The 18,774-nt window shown below is 41.2% G+C and overlaps 1 protein-coding gene and 1 long non-coding RNA gene across 5 annotated transcripts in view; one reads left to right on the forward strand and one right to left on the reverse strand.

Annotated features, from left to right (window-relative positions):
- Positions 1 to 18,774, forward strand: part of LOC105489066 (ADAMTS like 1) — a 950,014-nt gene that overhangs the window by 148,197 nt on the left and 783,043 nt on the right. The window lies entirely within an intron of this gene.
- The window catches only part of LOC105489065 (uncharacterized), a 40,646-nt gene that overhangs the window by 2,774 nt on the left and 19,098 nt on the right, over positions 1 to 18,774 (reverse strand). The window contains exons 1-3 of one of the 2 annotated variants that reach the window (XR_011612617.1): positions 16,789 to 16,865; positions 15,350 to 15,436; positions 13,643 to 13,685 (exon numbers count right to left, since the gene is read on the reverse strand). This is a non-coding gene — a long non-coding RNA (uncharacterized lncRNA). Of the gene's footprint in view, positions 1 to 13,642; positions 13,686 to 15,349; positions 15,455 to 16,788; positions 16,866 to 18,774 lie in introns of those variants that run through there. The other variant, XR_011612618.1, reaches the window with a different exon arrangement.

Consider the following 18,774-nt stretch of genomic DNA (forward strand, 5'->3'; position numbering starts at 1 on the left):
TCCAGTTTTCTTGAGGCCATTACCTAATATGAAGAGATATTATTCACAGTCAGGATGGAGGAGCGGTGAAATACTCAGCACAGAGAGCTGTCGGCAGCACTAAGCTTTACAACAGCAGCCGGGCATAGGAACTTGGAGAGTCTTGTCTGGAGGCGGTGATTAAAAGCTTGTGAAATAAGATCTATGGAGGAAGGCTAAAGAAATTTGGATTGTTTACCCTGGAGAAGAGAAGACTTAAGGGTGATTTAATGCTGTTATTGAAGCATAAGAGGGTTCTTTTCTAGAGCCTCGTGGTAAGCTCTTCTGTAGCTCTCCTGAGATCCAAACAGGAGGGGGTGGGCTGACAGTGAGCACAGAGGATTTAGAGTAGGTAAGAAAAGCTTTCAACAGGATAATTTTTTAAAAAACACAATTTGAAAGGGAGACTGTGGAAGTTAGGTTTCTGGGAGTTGTTAGTAATAATAATAGCCATCTGAAGTGGTTTAGTGTGGTCCTGCCTGGAGGCGTAGTGATGGGGTGTATTGGCCAAGAAGGTACTTCCTGTTAATCAGTAAAGGGCCGGCCCACCCCGCTCTTAGAAATGGACTCTTTATTAAGATAGCAACTCTTCCCGTCAGTGGGAGTGTAAGTGCAGTTCGGCTTTCATATCTGTAGGTTACGCATCTCTGGATCCAACCAACCATGGATCACAAATAGTCAAAAAGAAAACAACTAAAAATAACAATACAACAATTAATGCAAATTAAAACAATACAGTATATCAACTATTGACATAGAATTTACCTTGAATTAGGTGTTATAAGTAATCTACAAATCATTTAATGTTTACAAGAAGGTCTGTGTAGGCCATATGCAAATACTATACCATTTTATATAAGGGACTTAAGCTTGTATGGATTTTGTTATTCCCTGAGGTCCTAGAACCATCCCCTATGGATATCAGTGAACAAATGCACCTCAAAATGGTAAACTCCACAAGGAAAGACTTCAACCCAGGATTACTAAAGAGAAACACAAACCAAGCAGAGGTTCTCAGCTGGAGCCATGACTGTCTATGTGTCCCCATGGATCCTTCTAGAAGTTTTTAATGTTGTGAATCCAGAAATTTTAATATATTTAACAAGTTTTCACTGAAAGCGCTCTATGTGGCAATAACAGTGCTAAGTTCTAAGGTTATAAAGCAAGTAAGATACATCCTTTGCATTCAAGAAGCCCACATTCTGACTGCCTAAGGCAGCATGTGAAAGCACAATTACAGAGTGGTATAGAGCCATAGCCCTTTGCTCTGGGACCTAGAAGAGGTTACCTAACTTGGCCTTGTAAGTCAGGAGTTTCCAGTGGAGGTGGCCCTTAAGGTAAATGTGTAAAGATAAATAGGAGTTTACCAGATGGATTTAAAAACAAAACAACAGAACAGCATGTGCAAAGACAGGAAGATACAGGGAAGCATGAATGGTTACAGTAGCTAAGTGTGTGTCTAAAACAGCTCTATCATTATGTGAGTCACTGCCCCCATGTAGCTATAGCTATCCAGCAGCTGAAATGTGGTGTCTGAATTAGGGTGTGCTTTAAGTGTAACATACACACCAGATCTAAAGACTTACTATAAAAAATAATATGTTTCAGCCGGGCGCGGTGGCTCAAGCCTGTAATCCCAGCACTTTGGGAGGCCGAGACGGGCGGATCACGAGGTCAGGAGATCGAGACCATCCTGGCTAACACGGTGAAACCCCGTCTCTACTAAAAAAAAAAATACAAAAAACTAGCCAGGCAAGGTGGTGGGTGCCTGTAGTCGCAGCTACTCGGGAGGCTGAGGCAGGAGAATGGCGTGAACCCGGGAGGCAGAGCTTGCAGTGAGCTGAGATCCGGCCACTGCACTCCAGCCTGGGTGACAGAGTGAGACTCCGTCTCAAAAAAAAAAAAAAAAAAAAAAAAGAATGAAGCCACAGTGTTGAAACTGTAGTAGTCCATGAGAAAGATGAGGAGGGCTCTAAACTATGGTAATGACATTGGTGGTGCAGAGAAAATCAATTAAAAGTTGATGAAGACAAAGGGAATGCTATTTAGAACATACATTATGGGATTTGGTGAGAGATTGGATGTGGGAGGTGGAAACATTGGAGTCTATAGTTGAATCTTTGGTTTCAGAGCTTGTCTTGGGGAGATTAGAAATTCAGGTTTAGACATATTGAGTGGAAATGTCTGCATGAGATCTAGAGTAGACCATTGAGTAAAGTCATCAGTCTTAAGCTTAGATGTGAGGCTACAGGTCTATATGAGATAACCCAGTGAGTAAGTGTAGACTGAAAATAGACTAGGTAAGAGGACTGAATTCTAAGAAACACAAACTTTCAAAGAACCAGAATAACCATAAAAAGGACTGGATAGGAGAGTGTGGTCTAGTGAAGCTGAGGGAGGAAAGCATGTCCAGCAGGAGTAGATAGCCAGTCCTTCCACAGAGGAGCCAGTGCTGGGAAAACCCATCTGACTTGGTTGATATCGCTAATTGCAGCAGCTGCTTCAGAGAGGGATGGCAGGCAACTGTGGCTGGCTGGAAAATTAACAGAATGAGAATAGGGATGATAGACTCATACAGTTTTTCAAGAATTTTGGCTGGGGAGGGAATGTGAAATTGAAGAAATGAGAGAGAGAGGGAATAGGAATGTATAAGTAAATGAATGAATGGTAGAAAATGGAGGATGCAAATTTGAGGAAGTGCTTTGGACAATAATTTTTGCTTTTTATTTTACGAAGGGAAAGATTTCGGTATCCTTGTGAGCTTGAACTAAATGGCCCAGCTGTGAGGGAGAATCTGAAGATGAAAATCTTGGGAAAGGTTAAGAAAGCAAAGCTCCTTAGGAGAAGGAGTCTTATAGCCCAACCAGAAGCCATGGAATTCACTGTGGCCAAATGTAGAGTAACGAGTGGGGTTAGATAGATAGAAGAGAGGAGGGTGGGATGGTGTGGAGATGATGCAGGATAGGCTGCTGAACAGCGTAGAAGGACTGCACGCTCGTCCCCACCCCGATGATCTGATACTCTGCACAACTGGTGGCATCAGATACATGAATGTTGTTGTCCAGCAGCACTCGGCAGCCCAGGTCCAGGGGCAGAGAAGAAAGGTTGGGGTTGATTCAGGATCAGGTTCATGCCCGAACTGTAGACTCAGGGCTAGACAGGGCTAGAAGGAAAGCAACACAAGAAAAAGGAGGGAGGGGTCAGGGGACTAAGGATCTGAATGAGGTCAAAGATCAAGAATATTTGGAGAAAGAAACAGAAGAGAGAGGAGATTGCAGTCAGGGTTTAAGTTTTGAGATGAGCTTTCTGTGACAGAACCACTGTGGGGAACGGCATGTACTTAAGTTGACAATAGTCCCATGAAGACTACTGAGCAGGCTCTAGAACTATAATTTTTTGGTTTGTTGACAGATGTTTTTGTTTCAAAAAAATTAAAGATTTGGTCACTTCAGAGCATATCTGTGGGAGCGCTTTAGAATTTGTCTGGAACACCAAAAATAAGTGTGTCAGTTTGTTCCTTATTCTGTCAAGATACTTGGAACAACAGGGGTTCCTGCCTTGTATAAAAGGATCTCCATGGTGAAGAAATAGTTAAAGGAACTGGAGTTGAGAATTCAGTTAAAAGATTAGTAAGTGGTTATGTTATTGTTCCAAATTCTCAAATGTGAAAAATACTTTGTAAATTACTAGAATATGATAAAAATGCAAGGAATGCTAATGCACTTAGAGGGTAGGAATGATAAATCTAGTGGCAGGTACAAGTGAAGTGACATTTGCAAATGGCCCTCTGCTTTTATCCATGTACTTAGCAGAGCCCAAGTGAAGCCCAGGAAGGGAGTGTGTCCTCTATAGAGATTTCTCTATATCAGGGCGTTTCCTCAAAAGTAGGAGATAAGTGCTGAAGCATGTGCCCATACCTCAGAGTACAGCCGGTGAAATATTTGATGCACTGTGTGTTCCAGGATGACTCAATCCGGGGAGCTTGGAAGTCAGTGCTGGAGAGATCTTGTGAAGGGTGCTGAATGATGATGTTCATCAGCCGCACTTCCTATGTGTCCCTTGCTAGAACATGATCCTCAGTTTCATCTCCATTAGAGAAAAAAGACTCTGAGTTCTGTTTTAATATAGAACAAGCTTGATGGTTCCAAGCCCTTGACAGTGCCAGAAACTTCCTAAGGCTCTTAGCTATCCCTGGCAACTGTTAGAACAAGAACATTGCCATTCATATGTCCAAGCTTGCATTTTCCGGGTGGTCCAAAAGCCATGTGCCGTGGGGATCTTATTTTTGGACTGTATTTGTCATTTTTCTTGTTTTTCAGGAAATGATAGTTGCACAAGCAAAAATGGGCTGATTGAAGGCCTCTGTGAATATTTTTCGTTACTTTTGATGGCAACTGATGATTTTTAGGCTTCTTACCACTGTAACACAAAGCATGATTTTATGTGGTGGCCTCATTGCTGGGGGTGCAGCAACAGGAATAAAACAAAGATGGCTCTCCAGTGTGAGTCTTGACAGAGCAATCCGTGCCTGGAGAGTGCTACTCACCCTGCAGTACTAGATCATTTGCCTGCATCTTGTAGAGGCTCCTGAACTTATATTTGAGAAGCAAATATTGACCTAGTCTTCAAACCAACACAGCTTGCTATTATACTATGTGAACTGTGTGTACACATACACACACTAATGTGTTTTGTATTTTTGGTTTTGTTTTTCAAGTAGAGAATGTTATTTTCTGTCTCACAAATAATGTTCCTTAAACACTGTTATCGCTAGAGGTTGATCATCAGCATATCTTTCAGAGACAACATCGTTCAGACAGAAAAAAGAAAATCTTGAACCACTTGTATTTTTTTATCCAGGCATTTTTGAAGGGTCCACTTCTCTTTGAAGGGTTGGTACTATTAAGCTGACAATTTTCGTTGCCCACGGAGGGCGATGAAGAATAGTGCAGTTTTCCAGTTCATGCTATCCGGAACTGATGTGTAGAATTAGTCTTAGGCTTAGATAATATCCTTTGTCTTTTCCGAAGATGAGACAATATTTTTTCTTTCTAGTAAAGATTGTATTTGTTGTCCATTTGCAGCTTAGGGGAAGCATTAAGAATTTTTATGTACTGTCCAGTTTGATGTTTGTTCCCTGTTTAGGAAGTGAGACAACGAAGCTGATATTTAGATAGTTTCTCTTTGGGTAGATTAATAGTGTTGTCATCACAGTGTTATCTTCATTAATGAACAGCACTTAAGTTCATGACATTCTGAGAGGCCAGAACAGGCTCACCAGGCATGCCACGTGTTTTCCTTTCATGCTAATTCCAGGATTACTTGTAATTCCTGGATTAAATATATTCATTGTCAGCTCTTCAGAGCAACCCCCAAAGTGCATGACATGCTACAGTTCATCACTTGAATTGTCGGCCCTGTGAGGAGAAGGCTGCGTGGAGCTGAATGATTCAGCCTGTGTGAATGCCTGATGAAGATCCACATCTGAACTGGTTTTGCTGCTTTCTACTTGATCCCATGGACTTCTGCGAAGAGCTGCTGTATAAATCCATCTAGGTGATATTTATAGAATTGTTAAGAAGATATCTAAAGGGGTCACATATATTTTTCATGTGCACTTCACACATTTATAGAGGAGATTACATGCCACAGTAGTGTTTGCATTTGGGATATTGGTGAGGGCCTTTGGATGGGGTCCATTGTGCATGTGCAGAAGAAACACAGCTCTGGAGAATCAGGACACAGTCTTTCTTAGTCTTTCTTGGGTGAAAATACGAACACTTTCACGTATAAGTATATCACATTATTGGCATTTAAAAGATACGCATGCAGTTTTGATAACCTTGGAACTGTACTAAGATAGAAGACAACATGGTGTATTTAAGTGAGCTGTGGCAATGGATTAAAAATAACAGGTTCCAACTTCTACTAAATGACTGACCTTGAGGATGTCACCCAACTTCAGAGGTCTTGGCAACGTCATTTGCTAAATGAGGTAGTATGAGTTATAACTTCAGGATCTGCTTGGGGAGTGGGACTTCTATGTCAGAATTCTCAAACTCTATTTTAAGCTAATTTGCTAAAGATTGCTTCACACAGGAGGTTATCAGCCTGTTTCATGCCTTGTTGTAAAACTGATTTTTTATTTTTGCATTGAAAAGGGAGGGGGAGTGCAGGAGGAAGTAGGCTTGTTTATTATTCAGTGCATGGTCTAATTTTGGGGTTCGTTTCTCATTTTTTGGAGCATCTAAGAACTCTTTACACTTTGAGCACTGGGGACATAAGATTTAAAATCATGCGCCTCTGCTCTGGTGCAGGTCTGAGATGCCCACCAGTTGGCCCAGGCCACATCTGCTCTAATGACAGGCAAGCCGGGCTTCCCTTTGGCTTGTAAACTTCTTGCTGAGCTTCTGTGGTCGTTTTCTTTCACAAAATTATAAATGCAATGCAGGAAGCACCATCCAGGTGTCTGTGTGCTGCCAAAAGATGGAGTGCATAGAATGGAGCTTCCTGTAAATAGGTGTGGAGCAGAGAAATGAAGAGTATGTTATCTGTTCTCAGGTTACCCTGGAAGAAAACACTCATTCCACTTCGGCCCTTTTTTATTTGGCAAATTTATTCGTTTTACCACACTGTATTTTCTTTACTTTTCTATTTGTTGTTGTTGTTGTTATTGAGATGGAGTTTCATTCTTGTCACTCAGGCTGCAGTGCAATGGCACGATCTCTGCTCACTGCAATCTCCACCTCCCAGGTTCAAGTGATTCTCCTGCCTCAGCCTCCCAAGTAGCTGGGATTACAGGAACTCGCCACCACGCCCAGCTAATTTTTGTATTTTTAGTAGAGATGGCGTTACACCATGTTGGCCAGGCTGGTCTCGAACTCCTAACCTTAGGTGATCCACCTGCCTCAGCCTCCAAAAGTACTGGGATTACAAGTGTGAGCCACGGTGCCCAGCCTCACCACATTGCATTTTCCCTCACTGGACAGGGAATGCTATCATCAGCCAGGCAGAACAAATTTATTGGAAATAAATGTACATTTCTTGTTTCTTTTCTACCTATATTCCTTATATATTTCCTTTTTTCCTTCCTTCCTTCTTCCCTGTCTCCCTCCCTCACTGTATCCTTCTCCTTCTCTCTCTCTTTCCTACCTTGCTCACTTCCCTCTTTCCCTTCTTTTTATCTTTCCTTTATAAAACTTCCGTGAGGAGGAGGGAAACCATTTTCCTTTGAGCCCTGATACGAATTTCTTTACTATAGTGGTAATTGAAATTTGAATCATTTCTTGCTTAGTCTAATGAGAATATTATAATAATGGTTATTAAATCTATTAAAACTTCTGTAACATAAAGAAGTATGTATGGTACACTTATATGCATTTTTAAAATATGAAGTAAAAGTGAGGTCACAGTCAATGTCCAAAAGAGTTTTATCTGAGCAAAAAAAGCCATGATAGTTTAACATGTGTGGAAGCCACTAGGACGTTGGGATTCACTCCACCCTATCCCACCCTTCTGAAGCTGTGTAGTTTGAGGACTATGTAATAAAATTGGGTTAATGTGTGTAGTTTGAAGTCAGTTTCAATATAAAAGTTTTATAAAAGTCAATTTCATTACTTTATAGCACACCAAAATCATTTAGTTTTGGCATATACCCTAGCTGACTGCAGTGATTTATCCGAGAAGAAAAACAGTTTCATTTCTAAAGGAAGAAAAGGCAAAAATCATAGCCAACATCAGAAAATGGATTAGGGAAAGAAAGTAACATCTTTGGCCCCAAGCCCACCCTGGGAGGGCTGTGTAACCCCAGAAGGAGGCCAAGGGTGAATTAGAGCTGACCCAGGCTTTGGGGTATTTCCAAGCTGAGTGTTGAGCTAATATAGGGAAGTTCCTGCTGTGGGCAGGCCTGTGCCTATAAAAGGTGATGACTGAATATTTATTGATCAAGCTGTTAATTAAATACCAACTCCCCAAACAGCATTCAATTTATTTGAATTCCAAAGAAAATAGTGTAGTGTCAATACAAATAAACACTCACCTAAGTAATAGCATCTAAAACTGTTACACAATTTAAACATCACCTCAAGTTGAATCCCTGATTCAAGAATGAGGATATTAGTTTTTTCCTTTTATTAGGTTCCTGTTTGGTTTCTCTAAACAATGTGGCAGTGAACAATTGTGACTTCCTCAAATCCTTCGAAACCAAGATCTGTTCCTGCGGTTTAACCTTTTATTTTGTTTCTTTTCTTTGTATAGATAGCTAAGCCCTAATAAAACTATTGCTCAACATGGGAAATATTGGAAATATTTTATGGAATTTAGGTCATGACCATGGTGCTGTGCTACCAGATTAATACATTCTTCCACACATATTATTGAGTTCCTTCTGTAGTCTAGGTATTGTCCTCCTTGTGAGGTGGACACAGGTAAATACCAGTGATATAGTTCTTCCATTTAAGAAGCTTAAAACTTGTAGAAAAAGATCAGTGAGCAAACACATGCATGATCATACGTGGCTATAAGTGCTGTGGCAGAAATGATGAGGGCACAGTGACAAAAATAGTGCCTCCATGTGGTGATGAGGAAAGGGGCCTCTCTAAAGAGCTGGACATTAGGAAGCTGTCTTCAGAAAGATAAACAAACAAACAAAAACAGCTGCACGTGGTTATGAGTGCTTTGAGAGGGTTCCATTCAGAGGAAACAGAATACTTGAGGACCTCTTAGGGGAATGTACAGGCAGCTAATGTTGGCCAGTGTGGCAATGTCATATGAGCAGGGAGCTACTGTTAATGGCTGGGAGACAGGATTTTGTTGAGTACATTGAGGGACTTTGTGTGTGGAGCGGGGCTGGGATATGTACATTATGGGCTGGGATATGTACATTATTGATACATAACAGTAATGACATGTTTTGATAATGTGTGGAGTGTGGCTTGTCAGAAAATAGGAGGAAAAATGGGGGTATTAAGGAGGCTTTTGCCTTACGGTGAGCCATACAAGGTAGTAGAGATGGCGAGAAGTGGACCAATTAAATATATACTTGGAATTACATGCTGTTAGATGGCTACGGAAGATGAAGAAAAAGGAAGGATACAGAATGACTCCCAGGTTCCCGGTGTCTTTAAATGTTGGCAGCATTTACCGAGATAGGAAGAGTGAAAGAGAAGCAGTCTGGGAGGAGGAGGAGGAGGAGGAGGAGGGTGGAGATTTATTGGTCTATTTTGGACCAGTGGAATTTCACATGCCTGTGAAATATCCAAATGTAGGTATAAAATTAGTGATAGGATATAAAAGTCTGAATTTCCCAGGAGAAATTTGGCCTGGAAATATAAATGTGGTAGTTATCACTATACAAATGGCATTTAAAGCCACACAAAGGCATATTTCACGTGGGGAGAAACAGAGGGCAGAAAACAAAGATGCAGAGACCCAGAGGCAAGCCCTGGACTCCTCTCCCTCATTGAGAGTTCATGGAGAAGAGGAGGAGGTTGCAAAGGAGATGACGAACAGCCAGAAGCTCAGGTGGAAAACTGGGACACAGTAATATCATGGAAGCCAAGAAGGAAAATTGTTTTGAGCTTAAAGAGGGACACGTGATATTGAGAAAATGCATATCATGATTGATAAAAGGCACCTTGGATTTAACAAGATAAATTGTTGGTGACCTCACTGAAAAGTTTCAAAGAAAGGAGTGGTGGTCAAAGGTCACCCTGGAGTAGCTGAGGAGTAAATGGGAGCTGAAGGAAGGTAGACATCAAGTAAATGCTACTTGTATGAGAAGCTGAATTGTGAACAAAATATGAGAAATGGAAAAAGCTGCAGAGTAATGTAGGGTCCAAGGAGGAATTTTTTAAAAATGCATATTTGTATGCTGATAGAATGAGTAAAAGGGAGAGACTGCTGAGGCAGGAGAAGGGGCTAATTGGAGGAAGATGAGAGGATGGAGAGGGGCTAGCCTTTTACGGAAAAGTCATCTTTGGATGTAACAGGAGAAGATGCAGCCCATTCAGGAAGTTTCATGGGTGAGAAGTCAGGGCATCCCCATCTTGGCCTTTCTGGGGTCTCAATGAAGAAAGAGATATGTTTGTCACCTAACAAGGACAGGGTGGGAAGGGATGGAGGAAGGAGAGTTGAACCGAGAGAGAAGATATAAAAATCATATAGGATAATAGTGAGCAAACAAGCCTCCTACACAGATAAAAGTAGTAGCATTGCTGGGCTCTGTTGAGAGCCCATTTGGGGCTTGTGAGCATGGAGTTCAGGTGAAACCAGTTTAATCAGTACTTTTATAAGCATGACTCATGATATAGAATAAAAATAAAACAATTTTTTTTCTCCCGTTATGCCTTTTATAGTTGCACAGTGGGGAAAGTTTTCTCTCTGCCACAGGTAGAAAATTCTGGAGGCTGAGGCAGGAGAATGGCGTAAACCCGGGAGGCGGAGCTTGCAGTGAGCCGAGATTGTGCCACTGCACTCCAGCCTGGGTGACAGAGCGAGACTCCGTCTCAAAAAAAAAAAAAAAAAAAAGCCTTTCTTCCCCTACCTCACAGCTCCTGTGTATCTGTTCTTAGTCAGAGATTCACTGACTAACTTTCAGGCTCATCCTGGGTTGTGCTCAGGGAGACAGGAGAGGACAGAGGAACAGAAGGTTTCTGCTCAACAGATACACTTGGAAAATAGATATTTCTTTGGTCCTGGTGTATATTTAAAGCTGTATCACTTTCTCTTGAGAATTTTTGTGGGTTTTTCTAGACTTCCCTTCTAAGCCCCTCCAATCCTAACTCCTGGGATGTAAGCATATTCTGTTTCTCTGGCTACCACTCGCTTCTCAGCTCCTGGTTTTCCGGAAGCCCAGTCCACCCATATTCTCTCTGCAGGGAATCCATTGCCTTCCCAATTGGTTTGTACACCTATAAGCCCCTGGCCCCTCAAAAAAAGGCAACTGAGCTCTCTTCAGTATGGCCCATCTCTGGCGTCAAGAAACAATCATGATGCTGCCTTTGCTCTTAGAAATTACAGAGTAGGCCGGGTGTGGTGGCTCACACCTGTAATCCCAGAACTTCGGAGGCTGAGGCGGGCGGATCACGAGGTCAGGAGATTGAGACCACCCTGGCGAACACAGTGAAATCCCGTCTCTACTAAAAATACAAAAAAATTAGCTGGGCGTGGTGGCGGGCGCCTGTAGTCCCAGCTTCTAGGGAGGCTGAGGCAGGAGAATGGTGTGAACCCGGGAGGCGGAGCTTGCAGTGAACGGAGATCACGCCACTGCACTCCAGCCTGGGTGATACAGCGAGACTCTGTCTCAAAAAAAAAAAAAAAGAAAAAAAAAAGAAATTACTGAGTAGTGGATTCCAGGCAGCAGCCTCTCCTTGGCTCCCACATCAGAGGAGTTTATCAGCCTGTGTCTCTCAAGGTTCCCCAGGCAGGGGTCAGAACCTGTATCTGTGGAACCTCCATCCAGAGATGTGCTGTACTGAACGCTGGGTGGCCCCATAGATGCAGCCCTCACTAGGGTTGACTCAAGGGGGCACATATCCCCAGATACCCTTTCCTTTGATGGTGGATACTAGGCTCAGTATCTAGCTGTTCTCACCCAAAAAAATCCTTCTTTTCTCAAAATGTGTTCTCAGTCTTTTACTCCCATCCTCATAAAGAAGGGTTTTTTAATGTCATCAAGTCATTTTCACTCTTTTTGAAGATTTGTATTCTGGCCACTTCACATTGGAATTTCACTGCTATCATGTCTTGATACCTTGCAGTGAGCCGAGATTGTGCCACTGCACTCCAGCCTGGGTGACAGAGCGAGACTCCGTCTCAAAAAAAAAAAAAAAAAAAAAAAAAGCCTTTCTTCCCCTACCTCACAGCTCCTGTGTATCTGTTCTTAGTCAGAGATTCACTGACTAACTTTCAGGCTCATCCTGGGTTGTGCTCAGGGAGACAGGAGAGGACAGAGGAACAGAAGGTTTCGGTTTAATATCCTTTTAACCTCTGTGTTTAATTTTTTAAAAGCAACCATTGGGCCGGGCGCGGTGGCTCATGCCTGTAATCCCAGCACTTTGGGAGGCCAAGGTGGGTGGATCCTGAGGTCAGGAGATGGAGACCATCCTGGCTAACATGGTGAAACCCCATCTCTACTAAAATACAAAAAAATTAGCTGGGCGTGGTGGCACATGCCTGTAGTCCCAGCTACTCGGGAGGCTGAGGCAGCAGAATGGCGTGAATCTGGGAGGCAGAGCTTGCATTGAGCCGAGATTGCACCACTGCACTCCAGCCTGGGAGACAGAGCGAGACTCTCTGTCTCAAAAATAAATAAATAAAATAAATAAAAAATAAAAAGCAACCATTGGTCTGAAGAGTACCATGGCGGAAAGCATTCAGTTTATGTTTTTCTGGTAAGTCTTACAGGCACATGAGGTTGGATGTGTTCCTAAAGGGGTGATTTTATTGAGGGACTTCAGAATCCCAGCTGGACAAAAAGAAGAACTGAAGACAGGCGACAACTGGTGGATAGTGAGGAAGTGTGTGGGTTGAAGGCCACATGCTTTTGAAGAATTGTTGTGGGAGTGCTTGACCAGGTGAGCTGAACAAAGAGGAAGTGGTGGTTAGAATACATTGTGTACTGATGATGACAAGGGTCCAAGTGTTACCATAGGAGAGCCTGGCAGAGGCAGAATGGAGGAAGAAGTAATGGGAGGTCAAGCAGTGAGAAGCCAAAGTGATGGATAGCTCATCTTCTGTGCAAATGCAGATTAAGCTGGAAATAGATGGGAGGACTGAACCAGAAGCAAAAGTCCTCAGTGAACAAAGAGTAGTGATCACAAAGTTGATAGAAACACCAAAGACATATAAGGTAGAGATATAAGATAAGGTATTTGGAGGGTGTCAGACTCAGAGGAGCAGTGGTTTTTGTAAGACTGAGGCAGAAGGATGGTACAGAAGTGGAGAGGGTGAGCTAGGAGGACACCTACAAGATGCCTCTGAACAAAATCTTAAGATAGCATTGTGCATTAGGAATTGTGATTCTATCTCCTTTTCTTAGAATGGATACACAATACCAGAGAAAAAGGTACACTGTGCTAGAAAGGGTATGGACAGCAGCCAGGAAACCAGATTATTACATACTATGTTGTCTCTACAAAAAATTGGCTCTGCGTTATGGGATAAGTCACTTAACTCTGAATACCAAAACCCTCCGTTGAAAGAGCAGCTTACAAAGCATGTTTATGATCAAGTCAAGCTATTATTTTATGAGACAAACCCACTATGTGTTAGACATTATTTTTTCCATTTTACATTTAAAACACCAATTAAGGCCTAGAGGCACTAACTGATTTGCCTAAGTAGTATTAGACTTGGATGTAGATTTTCTGGTTCTAAGTCATTTCTACTTAATAGTCATTCTGTCATCCTTCATTCCAGACACAGAAGTGCCCATTTGGACTCATAAAACATATTTTTAGAAAAAATCTCTCATTATTTTAATGTTAGTCCCAAAATTATTTATAACTGTAATTCTAACATATTTATTAATATTTTATGCATTTGTGAGTCAACTTTTAAAATATTAGTGATTTATCTGGTGATATAATGCCGACATTTAAACTAAAAACATTTCTAGTTGTACCTTATGTATAAAGATGACTTGATATCTTGAACTGATCATTCTTCTGGAAAAAAAGAAAACAACATTGCCCAGCTTGTTAATATTTTTGGCAGTTTGCAGCTTTGAGTGGGGGTGGACTTTGATAAGTCTAGTCTATCAGAATTAGTAAGTGGCAGTTACTGTCTCACAGTGGAAAACTGCTCTTTTAGTTCTGAAGATTGTAGAGAAGATACCATCAAGTGTAGTGCATATGGCTGCATGTCCCCAAATATAATATTCAGAGTAATTGTTTTACATGTAGTAATACTTTATTGTGAATGAGTATCCTTTCTTCAAGCTTGTAACACAAATAATTCTTTTTCATTGTTTTTTTCTGCCTTATATTACTCTCACTTTATAAACATTCCCAATCTTTAAGAACAGTTAACTATCCTACAGCTGACCTTACATACAAGAGTACTCTGTAGTCCTATTAAACACTTAACAAGCCTTCATGAAAATTGTATGCAGGTGGATCAGGGCAATACTTTAAAATCACTCGAGCTGAATGACACATGTTTGCAGATTTCCATGGGCCCAGTGCATGTTGCTTGGCCAAGCTCATCTTTTTAAAGAAACTAAAATCAGGAACGTAGTTTTTAAAATTAGAAAACGACTTGCTTTCTCATTTTGTTTGTACCTCTCCCAAACCAAGGAACAAAAATTGAATCCTCTGTTTTTGTCTATTTATCTTTTGATTATCATTATAATTAATAGTTTAGACTTTAAAGATTATGATACAAGAATATGTAAGCATATCTGCATTGTTCTAAACAATTGTTTTAGGACAACGAAGAAAAACTATGTAACTGTGAAAATACTAGCGTATGCTTGTCCTGGATAAACTCAGGTAAACATTTTATATGTACTTATGATGTGAGAACAAGGTTAAGACTGATAAATAGTCTTTGTTATATTGATAATGGCTCTGAACTGGTGGCTTAATATATTTTAAACTGCTTTTATTTGCTTAGGATAGGAATCACTCATTTGGAATATTTTCCAGTGAAGTAATTTTTTTCCACAAACCAAAATGCAAATAAGCTCATTTTCAACTATAGTTATCTTTAATGTTGAAAATTGTATTCACATTTTTTCGGACAGCAGGTTCATATAAAGGCAGAACAATAGCTTTATTTTGTTAAATAACATATAGAGGATAAGAAGTACGAAACTAAATATGTGCCCATATAAAGTTTTGAAGTAGTAGAAAATGTAAACTATAGTGGACATTTGCATCTGATTATCTCCACTGACCTAGATAGATTAAACCACCATTTTTAGCCTTTTTTTTTTTTGAGATAGAGTTTCACTCTTGTTCCTCAGGTTGGAGTACGGTGACACGATCTCAGCTCACTGCAACCTCTGCCTCCTGGGTTCAAGTGATTCTTCTGCCTTAGCCTCCCGAGTAGCTGGGATTACAGGTGCCAAGCAGGACGCCCAGATAGTTTGTGTAGTTCTTAGTAAAGACAAGGTTTCACCATGTTGGCAGGTTAGTTATGACATTTTCAGCTTCTTAAGGACACCTTGAGACACATCCTATGTGAGCCTCCTTCACTCACCTATTCTTCAAGCCTCCCCAGACCAGATGACCCCAACGCTGTCCATGAATCCCTGTACTACCAACCTCTTTCTGGATGAATCCCTGTACTACCAACCTCTTTCTGGGTGAATCCCTGTACTACCAACCTCTTTCTGGATGGTCTCCTGCCATAGGCTCAAGCAAATGTTGGGCTGGTTCCTGCAGTGTCCCTCTGCTCACTGTTGTGAAGGAGCCTACAGGAGAAAGAGAAGCTGAGAAAGGGAAGAGGCACAGGTAAGAAAGAAGAAGTAGAGAGTTTAAGGGACTAAGAAAAACTGTCTAGCCTCCAGTACCTAAAAATCCTTAAATAGCTAATATAACATGAGAACATTATGAGAAGCAGAGTAGGAAAACCCATAATTAGAAGTCAAAACGAATGTAACAAATTATAAATAAAGGTAATATGTCACAACCAGTACTGCCAGGAAGCTGGATTCTGATACATCATCAATTACTTTGCAAAATATTATTAGATAAGGATTGAATAAGTGGAAAAATTAAAACTGCATCTTTATTACAACAGCATTATAGAGAAACATGTGGAACATAAGACTTGAGACAAAAAGACTTTATTTTGAGGATGTGGGGCAAGACATGAAACTGTGTCTTTAAGTTTAGCTACTATTGAAGGCAATATTTGAGGTTTTTAGGGCCATTGAAACAGCGATAGGCTGGGGGACCTACTAGTGTTGGAAAGATGGTGGTAAGCATAGGTTCAGACACTTTAAAAGCAGGTTTGTCTTGTATGATGAGTTCGGTTCTCAAGGTTAGAGTCCTGTAACATTGAAATAATATATGGAGATATTCATCTAAAATTGGCTAAAGTCATTGAAGAAGTTATCATGATAGGAAATCTTTTAGTGCCAATGAGACTAGGCTTTTTTGGATAAAAATGCCCACATGATTGACTGTGGCATACATCACCCAAGAAAAATGTATGTCTGTTTTTAATGTTGATATTTAGCCTTTGGCTTGGTTCAAATGCTGTAGGTAATTTCAGGCTTAAACCTTTGATTGTGTAAAGCTCTGAAAATCTCAGAGCACTTAAGAGTTATATGAAAGACAGACTCGCAGTCATCTGGAATTCCAATTCTAAACACGGTACAACTGGGGCTCTTTATGAGGAACAATTTGCTGTTTTCTGCCTGCTATTCAGCGTTGTGTGGACAACCTCGTCCATAAGACATACAGCTTAAATAATGTTTCTGGATATTCTGTATAACTTGTAAATGTTATTCCTGATATTAAAGTTAGCTTATACCACCCTCCACAATACAATATTCTTGCTCTAGCTCTAAACGTTATTTACTCCTCTTTTTAAGGGCTTACTACATTAGAAAACCCTTTGCCCCAGTTCTCGTTTCCATAGACCTAGACCAATATGGTCGGTGGCTTCATTCTCTGTACTCTGGATGAAAGATGAAATAAAGCATCCTGAAAACTAACAGAGGCCAATTAAAATATTCACCAAGGAAAAATGTTTACTGACTTTTAAGAAGGAGATGACTTCCCTCCTCCACTTCCCATTGTAGACAAGTTTCCCTACCTTCCAAATTCCTTGCCACGTGAGCATCAATTTTTTGCCTTAGCTAGACCCCAAGACTCTAATCTTGGACAACTGCTTTCCATACAGATTAGGTGAGTGTGGTCTGTTCTTTCTGTAAAATCAAAGTAAGAGGTGGTGATGAGGCTGGGGCAGTTGTTCACGCCTGTAATCCCAGCACTTTGGGAGGCCAAGGCAGGTGGATCACCTGAGGTCAGGAGTTTGAGACCAGCCTGGTCAACATGGTGAAACCCCATCTCTACCAAAAATACAAAAATTAGCTGGGTGTGGTGGTGTGCTCCTGTAATCCCAGCTACTCAGGAGGCTGAGACAGGAGAATTGCTTGAACCCAGGAGGCAGAGGTTGCAGTGAGTCGAGATTGCACCACTGCATTCCAGCCTGGGCAACAGAGCAAAACTCCATATCGGGAAAAAAAAAAAAAAATGGTGGTGATGGAATTCTCTTAGCTTTTCATTAATGTTCAATTCATAGTCACCTCTGATGCTATGAAGAAAACCGATCAATTACACCATACAGCTCAAGCTCCCTCTCTCCCTTTCTGTTTCCTTTCCTTCCTCTCTCCCTCATCCTCTCTCCCTCTCTCCCACCCTCCCATTGCTTTCCTTTCATCCATCCAAGTGCTAAACACATTCTAGGTGCTGGAGACATGAGAGTGAGCAAAACAGACAGAAATCCTTACAATCATGCAACTTAACGTTATAATCAGGTGAAGCAGAAATATGCGCAAGTAAAATATATATCTTGTCAAGTGCTGCTAAGCATTAGGGATAAAAATAAAGTTTGCAAAGGGGGAAGGAAGAAAGGGAGAAGAGGGCTGCAGTTTTAAATAGGGAAATTAGGTAAGATTCTACTGATAATCTGACATTTGAGCAAACCATGTGGGTATCTGGAGGTAGATTGAAGCTGAAGGGACAGCAAGTGCTACCACGCTGAGCTGGGAGCATGCTGATGTGTTCAACAGAGAGCAAGGAGGTGATGAGACTGGAGTGGACTGAACATGAAAATTAATAGGCAATGTGTAGAGAGAGGGCCAGATTATATAGGACCTCGTAGACTGTGTTTTTCCTGTGACTCAGGTGGGAACCTCCTGGGAGCAATAGAGGAACTAATGCCCATATTGCCTGGGTTTGGATCCCAGCTTTGCCACTTACCAGCAGCTGTGCAATTTTGGGCACAATACTTAACCTTACTGGGCCTCTGTTGCCTCCTCTTTGAAGAAAGTGATACTATCTTCTTCATAGACCTCATGATGAAATGGCATAATACAAGCAAAGCACTTTGGACATTGATACATACTAATTATATAGTATGTATTGTGTAACACATATACACAAATACACGTGTGTGTGCATATATATATATACACACACATATACATACTGTGTGTGGGTGTATATACATAGCAGGTTATACACACACACACCCACACACACACACACACAGAGTAGCTGGTTGGCACTTGGAAGTCTCACTCTGGCTGCTGTTTAGAGAAGTGACTGTGGCAGGAACAAGGATAGGAGCTATTTATCTAATGTAGCCAAGAGATGGCGGTGGCTCAGGCCAGGACAGTAGCAGCAGAGATGGTAAGAAATGGTCAGATTATAAGATAATATCTTGAAAGTCAAATCAATGAGCACAGATTGCGTATGAGGTGTAAGAGTAAAGGAAGACTGCAGGCCTTTTGCCCTCAGCAGCTAGTGGGCTGGCATTGACATTTACCAAAGGAAGGAAGAATATGAGAGACATAATTTTTTGAGGGAAATCAGAAATCCAGATTTTAGACACATTAAGTTTGAAGTGCCTGTTGATCATTTACATGAATTTGACTCTGCATCTTTGTTACAGAGTGAAGCAGGCTCAAGATAGTCCAGACTGAAAGAAGAACAGACTTTTCAGAGACAGGGACTACCATATAGAGGAGGGAGGAGGCCTTCAAGCATTTGCCAGTTGTGTTGTAGGAATAGGAGA

This window comes from Macaca nemestrina, chromosome 14 (assembly GCF_043159975.1).
Source record: "Macaca nemestrina isolate mMacNem1 chromosome 14, mMacNem.hap1, whole genome shotgun sequence".
Taxonomy (NCBI): Eukaryota; Metazoa; Chordata; class Mammalia; order Primates; family Cercopithecidae; genus Macaca; species Macaca nemestrina.